Source organism: Sus scrofa, chromosome 15 (assembly GCF_000003025.6).
Source record: "Sus scrofa isolate TJ Tabasco breed Duroc chromosome 15, Sscrofa11.1, whole genome shotgun sequence".
NCBI lineage: Eukaryota > Metazoa > Chordata > Mammalia > Artiodactyla > Suidae > Sus > Sus scrofa.
Window position 1 is genome coordinate 87,353,043 of NC_010457.5, and position 15,408 is coordinate 87,368,450.

The 15,408-nt window shown below is 37.1% G+C and overlaps 1 protein-coding gene across 2 annotated transcripts in view; it reads left to right on the top strand.

Annotated features, from left to right (window-relative positions):
• Window positions 1–15,408, top strand: part of SSFA2 (sperm specific antigen 2) — a 91,676-nt gene that overhangs the window by 26,626 nt on the left and 49,642 nt on the right. The window contains exon 2 of one of the 2 annotated variants that reach the window (XM_021076138.1): window positions 12,024–12,113. The exons of the other annotated variant lie outside the window; for it this stretch is intronic. The gene's annotated coding sequence lies outside the window, so the exon portion shown is untranslated. The remainder of the gene's footprint in view (window positions 1–12,023; window positions 12,114–15,408) is intronic. 2 annotated transcript variants of the gene reach the window in all.

The following is a 15,408-nucleotide window of genomic DNA, read 5'->3' on the forward strand; positions in this document are numbered from 1 at the left end:
CCTAAGGAAACTTTTCTGCCTTAGAATTGTATGTTAAAATTCCTTTGTTTCTGAAGGAAAAACATCTTCCTGTGAAAAATACTATTATTGGTGTTTTAATCTAACCATTCTCAGAGCAGTATATCATCTATAGAATATCTAATACCCTGTAGATAGGCTACAGAGAAGTGTTGGTTTAAGGGCTTCTTTAATCCTTGCTCCTCACAGTAGATGATCTAAAAATAATAGTGAGTTTTAATAGTCAAGTTTATTGTTAAAAACATTTAATAAGTCATTAAAATCCAAGCTGGTTGGGCACTTAGGAAATTTCAACACAGTACCTTCCATATTCTGAAAAACAACTGTGTCCATTTGATGCCTCCCTGGACAGCTTGTAGAAAAGTTATTTGCATGGTGACAGCATACTGAGAAATCATCTATCTTAATGCTGTTAATATCAGTGACAGCAGAACTCCTCTTTGTATATAGTCTTTCATTCAGTTTAACCAATAAAGTGTGACTAAGCGCCAGGCACTGTGTTGAGCACTAGGAATGTATATGTGAAAATATAAAATATCCATGATGTAATATGAGAAGTACTAATATAGAAGCATGCATCAAGTCCATGTCTGACTTGAGAATCTAGAGAGAAGGTCCCCAAACCTGGAGAAAACAACAATTAAGCAATTTGGTTATTTTTTCCCTCTGGGATGTGGGAGGGTTGAATCATTTTTTAAATAGATCAGAAAAACATCTGATTAGCACTAACTTGTCTGGGGTTTGATCCTAATTCAAATGAATGATTATGTTACTGGAATTGTTAGTTCTCTTATCTTTTAAAACACCCTGATCTCCCCTTATAAAGTGTTCTAAAAATGCAAATTATGTAATACGTACCTGCTTAACTAGAAATGTTTCCTGTAACATTTATGTAATAAATTATGAAATATTTTTAAAGTCAGGTTCGCTATCTAAAGAATGATAATATTCCTAAGAACACTTAATGTGGATATCGTAATTCATATAGAGATCCTTTGGAGATTCTGAAAGCTGCAAAACCTATTCTTCTAACACTCTGAAGAAATCTTCGTTGCCTTTGAAGTAGAAATGTTTTAATGTAATAAACCAGTGAGCTCTTTGTCACTGTAATCTGAATTCTTTAATCTACTATGGATAATTTATTATGGAAATCACAATTTTTAATCCGAACAGTTTCACATTAAAATAATTTAAAGGAATGTCTTTGTCTAGCCTGGGTCAGAACTTATATTTCCCGCTTTACATGAAATTTGAATTTAATACTTCCGCTAATTTTCCATGTGAAGGTGATAGAAGTGTCCCTTGTCAGAGGTGCTGTTATTGTTACTTTAGCTCATTTCTTTTTTTCCTAACTTCCTCATCCCCAAAATCATATGGCAGTGATATCGATTTGATGGTGTATTAATGGGATTTACATTTCATTTTAAAAATTAGTGACTTCTTGGGAGGTACCGTTGTGGCTCAGCAGGTTAAGAACCCTACATAGTGTCTGTGAGAATGCTGGTTCAATCCCTGGCCTCACTCAGTGGGTTATGGATCTGGTGTGGGCACAAGCTGTGACATAGGTGGCAGACATGGCTCAGATCAGGAGTTGCTGTGGCTGTGGTGTAGGCTGTCAGTTTCAGCTCCAATTCGACTCCTAGCATGGGAACTTCCATACGCCACAAGTGTGGCTGTAAAAAGAAAGAAAATAATTAGTGCTTGCCTATTTTTTTAGGAGTAGAGAAGAGAAAAGAAATAGTGCTGGTCCCATGTATTGGAAATACAAGGCCAAACTATACCAAATTAATTTCAAATAAAATACCTATTTATGATGGAATTAACTATAATAGAAGATCATGAATAAGACATGTTTCCAAATCTCCCCAAATGTTAGAAACATGACATAGTTATCACCTATTATAATATTAAAAAAGGCATCCTGATACGTTTGACAGGTAGGTAATGCCCATTTAACATATGAATATTTTACCATTTCATGTTTGTGATCATAATGCCTTTCGCTTATAGATAGAAATGCTTCTATTTTTTTCCCCAGCTTTGTTGAGATATAGCTGATGGATAACATTGTGTAAGTTAAAGGTGTACTTGTTGATTTGATACTTAGAGTATATTGCAAAATGCTTACCACCCATAGCTAACACCTCTATCATGGCACATAATGACCATTTTTTATGGTAAGTACATTTAATATCTACTTAATTAGAAACTTGCAAGTATTAATACAGTATTGTTCATTATAATCACCATGGTGTACATTGCATCCCCAGAAAGTATTCATTTTTAACTAGACGTTTGTTCCCTTTGACCAAGACTTCTAAAATCCTTTCCAATGTGTTTGATCCTCCCCAATCTCAATATATAATATATATATAATAGTAATATATAATATATATTAACTTTAGGGAGTGGGAACTGTGGTTCAATCACCTTTCTTAAACAGAGAAAATGTAAAATGTTTTTATGTTCTAAAACAGTGGTCAGCAAATTATGGCCCAGAGGACAAATTGACCCATCACTTGCTTCTGAGAATAAAGTTTCATTGGAAGACAGCCCTGCTCCTTCATTTGCCTATTGCCTTTTGTGGTACAGTGGCAGAACCGAGTAGTGACAGAGAACTTTAGGTCGCAAAGCCTTAAAACATTTACTGTCTGGGCTCTTAATAACAACAAAATATTTCTGACCCTGTACTAAGCAATTTTCCCTTAAAAATCATATTTAAATAACCTTTTAAAAACTGTTTTTCTCATGTTATGATGTGAAAATTAATAATGCCCAATACATTATATGTACATTTATTATGAGAAATCTGTGTACTGCAATATGTAAAATATGGAATTTCATAGCATTTAATACAATATTCTATAACATAGGAAGCAGGATATTAAAATATGCATGTTGATAATAAAATAATTAGGAGAATTTTGAATTTTTGAACATGGTGTGACTAGCTTGAACTAGAGAAGATGTTCAAAAAAGTCTCCTCTTAAAAGTGAAACTAATAGAGCCCTTATTTAGTATGGCATGCAAATGCATTCCTATCAACATTTCAGCTTAGCTTATACATAGCTAGTTCCTAACAGAACCAATTATCAAATAATTCTTATAGCCTTAAAATATGCACTAAGGCTGATTTAACCTTACTTTTGGACATCATTTCCTATTTGGGAGTTTTACACTTGAGCACAAATATCTGGTTATTTCTTTAGAAATATTCTCTTCAGATAAGATGTACAATAATTCTGTGACATATAATACAAATTGTACCAATGATAATAGATTCTCATCAGCTGAATGTACACATGAACTAAGTATAGATTTCTGGAAGGCATAGACAACTTCAAATTATTGCCTGCCTTCTTGTATACTCTTAAGATACTTAATTTTAGAGAAATGGGAAAATCCAGACTCCCCTTTATTATTGCTAGAAATTTGAGGAAAATTTAATTTGGAACATAAAATAAAGAACTGATGTAGATAAGTGAAACACAGATGCACAGTAAAGTTAGAGATTGTTTTTAAAAATGAAACAACATTTTAACCATCAGAATGCTTTGCTTTTGGTTTTATCTTGATGTATTTCAGCTATTGAAAAATAATGGGAAGTTCCCTTTGTGGCTCAGCGGTTAATGAGCCCGACTAGGATGCATGAGGATGCAGGTTCAATCCCTGGCCTTGCTCAGTGGGTTAAGGATCCTGGTGAGCTGTGGTGTAGGTTGCAGCCGGGGCTTGGATCCTGCATTGCTGTGGCTGTGGGATATGCAACCAACTTTAAAGTGTCTTTTCATGGCTATGCTATATTTCTTGTGGGCTTTATCAGAAGTAGTTATTTTCAAATGCTTATAGGTAGCATCTATTCCACAAACTTATTCCATAATATATCTTCCGACCATTACCTTTGTTTATCTATTTTCCCTTGTAACTTATAGCTTAATTAAAACAAATGAAAACATTGATGATCTACTTAATTCAAGGCATGAATATAGTTTGAAAGAAAATCTTATTTAAGCTTCTCCAATAGTTTCATGCTAGATACTCTTTTCTCAAGGACTGGTCAACTGGGACAAAGATGAATACAGCCGAGATAAAAAATTCTATTTGTTCATTTTCTACTCCTACTTATACCCCAGTGTTTTCAAAAACTTTCTAGCTGGTTCCCTTTAGGAAGAAACATAATGTCATAATAGACATAAAGTTCAATTGCTAAGGACTCAGTAAATGTTAGTTCCCTTTTTTCTTATCTTAGTTCTTTACACTTCCCCTGTCAGGCTTTCCCAAGTCAAAATCACTCTCCTCACCCTTGCCAGAATTTTTTTTTTCTTTTTTAATAACAGTGCGTTAAAAGCTGGTTAATGTTGGTGCTGCAGGAAGAGGGAGAGAAAGTAGGGCCAAAAATCTCTCACTGCTTCTCTAGGCAAAAAATTTCCCCTTTGATTCATTTCAGACCTTATTTGCTTTTCAACATGTTTAAAGTGATATTTTAAAGCACTTGCCTGTATCACTAAGGTGATAATTACCATATACTGCAGTTCCTCATTATGGACCTCATTAATTTGCAAGTTTCTGGGTATCAGAAACAAAATCTTAGTCCTCATTTCCTATCTGGGTCAAGTAAATCTCCTTGTACAAAAACATAACACCACTATTTATCGAATGAATAAGAATGTACATGGACTGAGTGATTCTTTTTTTTTTTTTTTTTTTTTTTTTTTTTTGTCCTTTTGCTATTTCTTGGGCCGCTCCTACAGCATATGGAGGTTCCCAGGCTAGGGGTCCAATTGGAGCTGTAGCCACGGGCCTACACCAGAGCCACAGCAACTCAGGATCCCAGCCGCGTCTGTGACCTACACCACAGCTCACGGCAACGCCGGATCCTTAACCCACTGAGCAAGGGCAGGGACCGAACCCGCAACCTCATGGTTCCTAGTCAGATTCGTTAACCACTGCACCACGACGGGAACTCCAAGGACTGAGTGATTCTTAATTTAAGTGTATTTAAAATTTTATATAGCCTGTCAGTATAAGGATATTACAGTAAAAAAATAATAATTTTTAGTAAGTTTTATCAACATATTACTTTTATTTGAAAAGTTTATTTCATTTAGGAATCATTTAGCAATAAATACTACTAAAATTATGTGTGTCTACTCACATATATACACACACATACATACACATAGGTGAATCGGGCTTTTCATTGAAATTTTCACATTGTAAATCATTTTGTAAAATAAAAAATTTTGGTAAAAAGATTAATAAAATCAAAAGTTGTTTTGGTCAAGCCAAACTGACAGCTAAGCACTTTTATATTGATAGCTGAGTCAAGTTTATCTGATGGGGAAACCAGAAATTCTAAAAAAATAATGGACATTGGCAGTCATATTGAAGTACTCTGCAGTTAAAAGCAGCAACGGTTTATTTAACAGGTTGCTTGGAATCTAGTGAAACTTACTGTTTTGGTATTTTGCCTGACTTTTTTTCCATTTACAAATGAATCAGTGCCCTGTACAAATAGTTTTTAAAATATAGCCAAAATGAAATGTCCTAATTTCACCAATACATTTTATTAACTGGAATGATAGTACTATTTAGTGGCATTTGCCTAACACTGGGTTTGTGTATTTCTTCACACATTCTGTTAAATGAACACCCGCCAAAGCAAATATCTGACTGATATTTGTACCAGATTGTTTCTATGTAGGAACACTATGTTACACTGCTTGCTTCCTTGAAGAAATACAGAAGATTAGAAGTTGTGAATGTTGAATACAAACTTCGGTTTCTTTTTCTTTTCTTTTTTTTTTTTTGGAAATGCTACCTCAGAATAGATTTTTTTTTTTTTTTTTTAAAGCAAGAGAGATTTATTAAGCATCAGAGGGGCGTGGGCTGCGCTCAAGATGGTGCCAGCTCTGACTGTGAGGAGGTGCTAGGCTTATAAAGGATCTGTGGTGGGAATCCGTGGCTGGATGGAGTTCATGCCCAGAACGTGTGGCAGGAACGGTGAAGAAGGAGGGGAAGGTCAAGGGTGGGGTAAGGGGGTCCAGTCCCATGACAGAGGGTTAATCCTTGAGGAGGTTAATCTATGTAGGTGTTGTTTTCTGCAGGCCATTGTTTCTTGCTGCCCAGCTTGAGAATTTTTAAAACTGAAATTTACTGATAATGAAAGATACTCACAAACCAGAATCTAAATTTCTCCAAATTCAAAACTTTAATCGATCCTTGATACTAATTTTTAATCAAACATCAACCATTTTTCATAAGAAAACATCTAAAACCACTGACCCAATACAACAATAGAACACCAAAACAGTCTAGGTGTGAATTTTTTTTTTCATTTGTTTTGAAATGTACTGCTTGCATTATAAGCCCTTGTAGTTTACACAAATGGTCTCTGAAGATCGAGTTCATTTTTTTTTTTTTTTGTCTTTTTTGGGCTGCACCTATGGCATATGGAGGTACCCCGGCTAGGGGTCGAAGTGGAGTTGTAGCCACCAGCCTATACCAGAGCCACAGCAACTGGGGATCTGAGCCATGTCTGTGACCTACACCACAGCTCAGGGCAACACTGGATCCTTAACTCACTGAGCAAGGCCAGGTATCCAACCCGTGTCCTCATGGATGCTAGCAGGGTTTGTTAACTACTGAGTCATGACAGGAACTCTGAGTTCATTGTTTTTTTTTTTTTTTTTTTTTTCCCACTGTACAGCAAGGGGGTCAGGTTATCCTTACATGTATACATTACAACTATATTTTTTCCCCCACCCTTTCTTCTGTTGCAACATGAGTATCTAGACAAAGTTCTCAATGCTACTCAGCAGGATCTCCTTGTAAATCTATTCTAAGTTGTGTCTGATAAGCCCAAGCTCCCGATCCTCCCACTCCCTCCCCCTCCCATCAGGCAGCCACAAGTCTCTTCTCCAAGTCCATGATTTTCTTTTCTGTGGAGATGTTCATTTGTGCTGGATATTAGATTCCAGTTATAAGGGATATCATATGGTATTTGTCTTGGTCTTTCTGGCTCATTTCACTCAGTATGAGATTCTCTAGTTCCATCCATGTTGCTGCAAATGGCATTATGTCATTCTTTTTTATGGCTGAGTAGTATTCCATTGTGTATATATACCACCTCTTCCGAATCCAATCATCTGTCGATGGACATTTGGGTTGTTTCCATGTCCTGGCTATTGTGAATAGTGCTACAATGAACATGCGGGTGCACGTGTCTCTTTTAAGTAGAGTTTTGTCCGGATATATGCCCAAGAATGGGATTGCGGGGTCATATGGAAGTTCTATGTATAGATTTCTAAGGTATCTCCAAACTGTTCTCCATAGTGGCTGTACCAGTTTCCATTCCCACCAACAGTGCAGGAGGGTTCCCTTTCTCCACAGCCCCTCCAGCACTTGTTATTTGTGGACTTATTAATGATGGCCATTCTGACTGGTGTGAGGTGGTATCTCGTGGTAGTTTTGATTTGCATTTCTCTTATAATCAGCGATGTTGAGCATTTTTTCATGTGTTTGTTGGCCATCTGTATATCTTCTTTGGAGAAATGTCTATTCAGGTCTTTTGCCCATTTTTCCATTGATTGATTGGTTTTTTTGCTGTTGGTTGTATAAATTGTTTATATATTCTAGAGATTAAGCCCTTGTCAGTTGCATCATTTGAAACTGTTTTCTCCCATTCTGTAAGTTGTCTTTTTGTTTTCTTTTTGGTTTCCTTTGCTGTGCAAAAGCTTTTCAGTTTGATGAGGTCCATGGGTTTATTTTTGCTCTAATTTCTATTGCTTTGGGAGACTGACCTGAGAAAATATTCATGATGTTGATGTCAGAGAGTGTTTTGCCTATGTTTTCTTCTAGGAGTTTGATGGTGTCCTGTCGTATATTTAAGTCTTTCAGCCATTTGAGTTTATTTTTGTGCATGGTGTGAGGGTGTGAGTTCATTGTTTTTAAGGTTGAGGAGATGTGTGCAAGCCTGAACAGAGAGAAGAGTGGAGACAAGGCCAAGGTTTCTGCTGTTTTTACACAAAGCCTCCACAATTCCTCCAAGAAAGAACTGGTGGGGGTATGGAAGGGCCAAGGAGGCAGGACCCCTCACCTTTCCCATCATACACATGCAATCTCTTTAACAAGAGTTACTCTGCTGCATCTCTTTTGCATATTTGAAATTTGGGGTAAGAATGAGTTTGGGAAAAGCAAAACTCTGTTCCTAAAAAAATAATTTGAAAACTTCTGTATTACCTCATGCACCCTAAGGAAGACAGGGGGAAATATCATGGACACCTGAATTTGAAATGATGTCCCTGTTAGTAGCGAACATGAGAAACACAAAAATTGCATGCCAAAACAAGGGAAAAGGGGTCCTGAAGGTAGTTCTGTGTGCAGGTAAAATCCTGTTTATTATTTTTATCTTATACTTTGTTGACTTAGTGTTTCTAGAAATTTGAAATGTACAGAAATGAACAATGAATAAACAAAGTATGGTAGATAAACTTCCAAAGTATTTCAGAATGCAGGAACAGGTGGAGCATGTAAGAAAGCACTAGAATGAACTAGTTAACAGAAATCAGAACAATGGAACGTTAAATGAACATCCTGACAGTAAGAGCACCATATGGACTAAAAGACTCAGGAAACGCTTTCTGGAAACGAGCCACTCAAGTAAGAGTAGAAGGTACAGGAGATGGCAACCCTGGTGGAGAGAACAACAGACACGAAGGAGGAAGAATGATTCATTGAAGAGAAAGAGGATAAATCCAAGTGGAGAGGATTGTTTGTGTCAGTGGAATAGGAACTTGACTTAGTAAAATGGGGTTAAATTGAAGAAACACCTTGAAGGCAATTGAGTACATTAAACTTAGTGTATGGATAAGGGCAGTATGGTACTACCTTTGGTACTCAACAAAAGAAGTGCTTTAGTGCTCACACACTGGCAGTGATCCGAATATTCAAGGAAGTTTCTTTTACTGTTTTAAAATTACTGGTGGTAGAAAAAAAGTGTAGGTGCTATGCCACTCTAATAGATGCTAAATTATTTTTAGAGATTTAAAATCACATATGCTGGAGTTCCCGTCATGGCGCAGCAGAAATGAATCCAGCTAGGAACCATGAGGCTGTGGGTTCGATTCCTGGCCTCGCTCAGTGGGTTAAGGATCCAGCATTTCTGTGAGCTGTGGTGTAGGTTGCAGACGCAGCTGGGATCTGGTGTTGCTGTGGCTGTGGGGTAGGCCAGCGGCTACAGCTCAGATTAGACCCCTAGGCTGGGAACCTCCATATGCCGTGGGTGTGGCCCTCAAAAAGCCAAAAAAAAAAAAAAAATCACATATGCCAATAGTAGACACACATGGACATTTTATACTGCTCTCACCACTGCGTTGTCCCAAAAAAAGCTTAGGAAGAATACACCATGATCTAATATACCATGATCTAACCCACATGTATGTAATATATATATATATAATTAAAAATATATTAATTTTTTTTTTCGCTTTTTAGGGCCACACCTGCAGCATATGGAAGTTCCCAAGCTAGGGGTCGAATCAGAGTTGCAGATGCTGGCCTTCGCCATAGCAACAGCAGTGCCAGATCTGAACCATGTCAGTGACCTAGACCACAGCTCATGGCAACACTGGGATTCTTAACCCACTGAGCAAGACCAGGGATGGAACCTGCATCCTCATGGATATTAGTTGGGCTCATTACCTGCTGAGCCATAATGGGAATGCCCTATAGTTAAATTTTTTTTTATCATCCCTTTTTAAGTAACTTGGAAAATAAAGAAATTTTGTTTAATTACCGTTTGAGAAATGACATTTGAAAAAAATTTGTATCTCGTAGGGTAGAAATATTATTTGGATAGAGTAGAAAAATAATGGCTATTAGTAGATAATTAAAATTGAGAAAGGAACTTTCCGTAGGAAGACTAGAATGAAATGACCCTCGAGAAGTATTTTTTCTATTTTTATAACTTTTATTTCTGTGTCTTTGTTATAAAAGACAGAGACAAAATTTTACCTAGTATAAATAAATAAGGAAGGAATCAGTGGACTGTAAATATCCTTCCAAGTCAGGTCAATGAATGGTCCCTAGAAAGAGTTTATTCTAAGATTTTACTTTTTAGGGGGAAGCAGGTAAATCATTTTTCAAAAAACACATTCTATTACAGAGGTTAAAATCATTCTCAAATGAAAATATTTCTACAACAATATTTTTAAACTTCTAGATATATTTTTTCAATTTCCAATGTTTTCAGATCACTTAACTGAATAGTAAATGTTCCCACTCTTCTTCCTTTCTTTTTCTTTTCTCAAGTTCACTCTGGAGGTGTGTGGCTATACATGCAGGTGCCATGGTTCTCCTTTCTAAAATCTGATATGGAGAAAATTATTTTTCTAAGAAAATTTTCTCCTTCTTGGAAATTACCTGGTTTTGCTGGATACATACTTTGATATGCTGGTTGAAGAGTGTGCATGGGAAATCCATCAAAAGTATGTTTGCGTGAGAATTGTAATTGGATAGTTATCTAAAATGCATGGCTTCTATAACTGCAGTGTTTTTGTTTTCCTCAGAAGGCAAGTTTGGAAAGAGAATGGAATTGCATTTAAATACAATTGTGTTAAGAAAGGGAGAAGAGAAGAGTGATGTCTAGTTTCAGATCAGAGCATAGTTTTGAATGCTGATCTGCCTGCCCGATAACAATGCTGATCATAATCTTCTCTTTGGTAGCCCCCTCCATTTCCCAGCCCTGGAAATCCCAGTACAATTGACTTCACTGGCTGTGGTATTGTGAGGCTGGATTTGCCTTGAGGGAGGGTGTGGGGGAAAGAGCAGAGGCTTGGTGATCTAATAATCCCTGGATTGCTCCTAAGCATAAGTTGTGTACACATTTGCAGATGCACGCACGCAGACCTGTGCATGCATGCATACAAACATATACCCCCAAGTCAGCTTAAGCCATTTCCAATTGACCAGGGAGGTCAGTTCAGGTAAAACTTACTGTTTTTGAATCCTTGTGGTTGTATTCACAGCAGAAAATGGAACTTTAAGAGCATTCACAAATTGATTTGGCCCTTTGACAAGTCTTTAGAAATGGATAGAAAATTTGAAGCTTTTGGTGCTTCTAGGGTCGCAAAGGTTGTGAATATGATCATTTAGAAATTTTTCTATCATTTATCTTGTTTTCTTTTGCCAGAGGTTATCTTGTACTTTGGGGATATTAAGAATCAACACCATATATTTAAATGGATAAAGGACTTCATTCCAATTTTTATTCATAACTCAAGAAACTCCATGTCAGAGTGGTTGAATTACTGCTTTTCCTCATATATTACAAATGTTGACTCTGTTAACTCTTAAGACAAGTGTCAAAAGAAGCTCTTTGTTATATAATTAATTTTAACACTGGATAATCTCTGTTGTATGGCCTTATTGTTAGGTGCTTTACCAAGTAAGAAAATATCACACTTTCATTTGTCCTATAATAACCAATATTTTCTGAACTAGAATACATCTTAGAAAGCGTCCAATCTAGCTTAACTACGCAGATGAAGGCATTATGTTATGCATTTCACAAAAAGGATTTTTATGGAATACCACATAAAGATGTACAACTATAATCCAGAAAACATAGCTTTATTTCATACTGAAGGACTTTCACAAAGAACCCTTTTGAAAATACTAATTAGAATTTGCAAGTTGATACTTAGGATTGAACAATATGTGTTATTGACTTGCTCAATGAAAGGGCTGATAAAGCTGCATTAGTTAGGATGCTTCTGACTATGAGTAACAGAAAATGCAACAAGAACTGGCTGAACTGTAAGGAAGATTTGCCCAGCATTAAAATGTTAAGGTGGTCCCGGAGTTGGTTATTCAGCCAGTCAATTACTTTATCAAAAACTTAGGATCTATCCAACTTTCCATTTAGCCATCCTGAGTGTCTTGAGTGATTGGTCTGCATTACTATTTCCTAAATCTGGGAAACTTTTCATCTTGGTTTTTTTTTGCAGGCTAACTCCTCTCATGGTCATAAGATGACTACCATCTCTTAGTATTATGTGTAGATGCCAATATCCAGTTGAATAAAAAGGATTCCCCTGGTAAGGAAGAAGGTGGATCAGGTAACCGATGATATAGGTCACCAAGGCAAATCTGAATTTTTGTTGACTAAAATATAATTTCCTCTAATAGTAGGTAGTTAGTTCTATAATAGCATATAATTCAGCCTGCCTTCTGATTTAGGGGTAGGATTTTTTTTTTTTTAATGAAACTTTATTTTTGTTTCTGAGGCTCTTAACTTTGTTAGAATAGGGAAAACCCATATCACTGCAGGTGAAATTATTAAAATAATTTTTCTTGAGTATTCTGAACTAAAGGAAAAAGTTGGCTCATTTGCACATTTCCCTTTTTCTACACTATTCCTAGGGCACATGTTAGAGGTTCTCCATGTACATGGCTGCTGGCTCTTTCTTCCTCCTTTATATTAGTTGTTCCTGTTACCCATGGCCAACCTCAATTTCCTGTGTTCCATTCCTCCTCCACTCTCCCACCTTTTAAAAATGTATCCATGTGCTTAGGGCCTTCTTCGTGCTTAAGTGATAATGGTTTTATACAGCCTAGATTAACTGTGCTAATATTTACTTTGCTAATGTGTTGGACCTCTGAGGTAATTCAAGGCTTTAATCATTTCAAAAGTTCAACCCCTTTAAAAAGCTCTTCAGGAATGCTGCCAGATTACACATTTTGGTTGGAATGACCATTGTGGCTTCCCTATCACACTCAAGGTAAGGCAGGTGGCTACAAGAAAGGTTGGTTGGCCTATATGACTCCACTGCCTGGAGTCTGTTCATTCTGTCAGCCTGATCTCTCATCTTATGCCATCTTTCATTCCCTCATCAGACTCACACTGCAATCTGCTGGTTTCTGCAGCCGTTTCTCCACCCTGTTTCCTGTCTCATCTTGAGTGATTCATATGTGACTTCAGTATTTATAGAGATGCCCCACCCAACACCCTGGACTCATCACTTCTTGACCTCCTCTGCTGCATAGGCCTTTAACTCATTTGGACTTCAATGATATACTACCAGTGCTAGACCCCAGTGCTAGACCCCAGTGCTACCTAGTCTTCACCTCTCTTAATTACATTTCACAATCATAATGGCTTTTTTTTTTTTTTTTTTTTTTTTTTTGCTTTTTAAGGCTGCTCCTGCAGCATATGGAAGTTCCCAGGCTAGGGGTCGAATCAGAGCTTCACCTTCTGGCCTACACCATAGCAATAGCGGGGTCTGAGCCACATCTGCGACCTACACCACAGTTCAGAGCAAATTCAGATCCTTAACCCACTGAGTGAGGCCAGGGATGGAATTGTCATCCTCATGGATACTAGTCAGATTCGTTTCTGCTGAGCCACAACAGAAATTCCACAATCATACTGTCTTAATCAGAGTTCCTGCTCCTTTCAACTATCCTTCTTCCCTACTTCTAGCAAACTAACTCTGGCTTCATGAAGAATCTAAAACGTCAGGAAAGCAGCAAAGATCCAAGTCTTCAAGCCTCTCTACAACCCTGCTTCTTTCTTTCCTGCCCTCTCTCTCCCATCTAGCCTGCATTCTATGGTTTATCTCATCAAGTTAGCCCCCTCTACTATCCTCACACTAAAGCTCTCAGCTCCTCTCCTGGAAGAATCTAAAATATTCTTTTGAAATTCCACACCTATGTACTTAAGCCTGCTAAATAAAATTGTATCATTGACATCAGCATTGTAAAGGGGTAATGCTCTTAGAGCATGGACTCTGAGCTTAACCACAAAGCTCAGTTCCTGGCTTCTCCACTTACTAGCTGGGTGCCCTTAGCAATTTAGCACAGCCACTTTCTGCCTCATTTTCATCATCTACAAAAAGAGAATAATAACTGAGCACATCTCATGGAGACATTATGATGAATAAATGAGCTAATATTTATAAAGTTCTTTCAAGAGGATATAATTGTCAAACAAACAAGTATTTTACTTCTCCCTTGTAATTTTGATTCCATTTTTAATAACAGCTGTTACAAACCTTCACTCTCTTTAATTGTCCAAATCGCTTATGCGCCATCACTTCAGCAGATGATCTGGCCTAATTATCCAAGTACAAGTAGGACACTGGGTGTTAATTCCTTTATCTTCCCCTGAAAATTTAACTATATTGTTGCATTTATGTCTCCTTCCAATCTAAAAGAAATTACCTTCTAAAATTAATTTCCTTCTTCTCAAGATCTTATCTCTTCAAATATCTAACTTTTCTGTATGTATTTAACCTTTCTCTGTCTAGTTGTTCCTATCTTTAAGCAAAAACATGTTTTATTCCTATGCATTCCTCTCAAAAAATAACCAAAAATCCTTTTTCGACTCTACTTATCCTTTTAAATATTTTCCCATCTTTATCCGTCTCTTCATTAGTTGTCTACATTTACTGTTTCTATCTTTACCTCTTGACTGTGTTACTGAGAAATGATAGTAACTATAAGAAGGTCTGATACTAAAATCAATTAGGAATAAACTCCAAGGCATCAAAACATTAGAACTTGGCTTTTTCCCAAGCTTACCCAGACATAGATATTCATAATTCTGAATGTTCGTATATTTATATAATGGGTTTCCTGCTCTATTGTTCTATCTAACCAATTAATTGTTATCATTTGAATACCCCTGCTATTTCCTGTTTCCCTCTTCTAAAAGGAATTAGCCCTACAGACTCCCACTACAATCAAGGCATCACTCTTCACCATTCCACCACAATTATTGTCAAGGTCAGCAATAACATCTCTATTGCCAAATCCAGAGGTCAATTCTCAGCCTTCATCTTAATCAACGTCTTAGGAAGTTGGTAGAGTTGGCCATTTCCTCTTCTTGAAAATCTTTTTTTTTTTTAGTTGCCTCTGGCCACCACTTTCAGTTCTCTTCCTTACCTTGCTAGTTGACCTTTCTTAGCCTCCTTTGATGGATGCCTCTTATTTATCTGCCTCTAAAATGTGGAGCAGCCCAAGACACTATCCTGAAAGAGATTATCCTGTCATTCTTCACCAATCCCTCCCTCGTGGCCCCAAATGACTTTTTTGAGCTCTAGATACCATCTACATGCCAATAACTTCTAAACTTACATCTAGTCCAGATTTTCGCCTTGAACTCTATACTCATACATCCAAACGCCTATTCAGTATATCTGCTTGGTTGTCTAACAGGCTTTTCAAAATTAACACATCACTAAGTTCCAATTGTGGCTCAGCAGTAATGAGCCTGACTAGCATCCATGAGGATGTGGGTTTGCTCCCTGGGTAGGTTCAACCCCTGGCCTTACTCACTGGGTTAAGGATCCAGTGTTGCTGTGAGCTGTGGTAGCTCAGATGCAGCGTGGA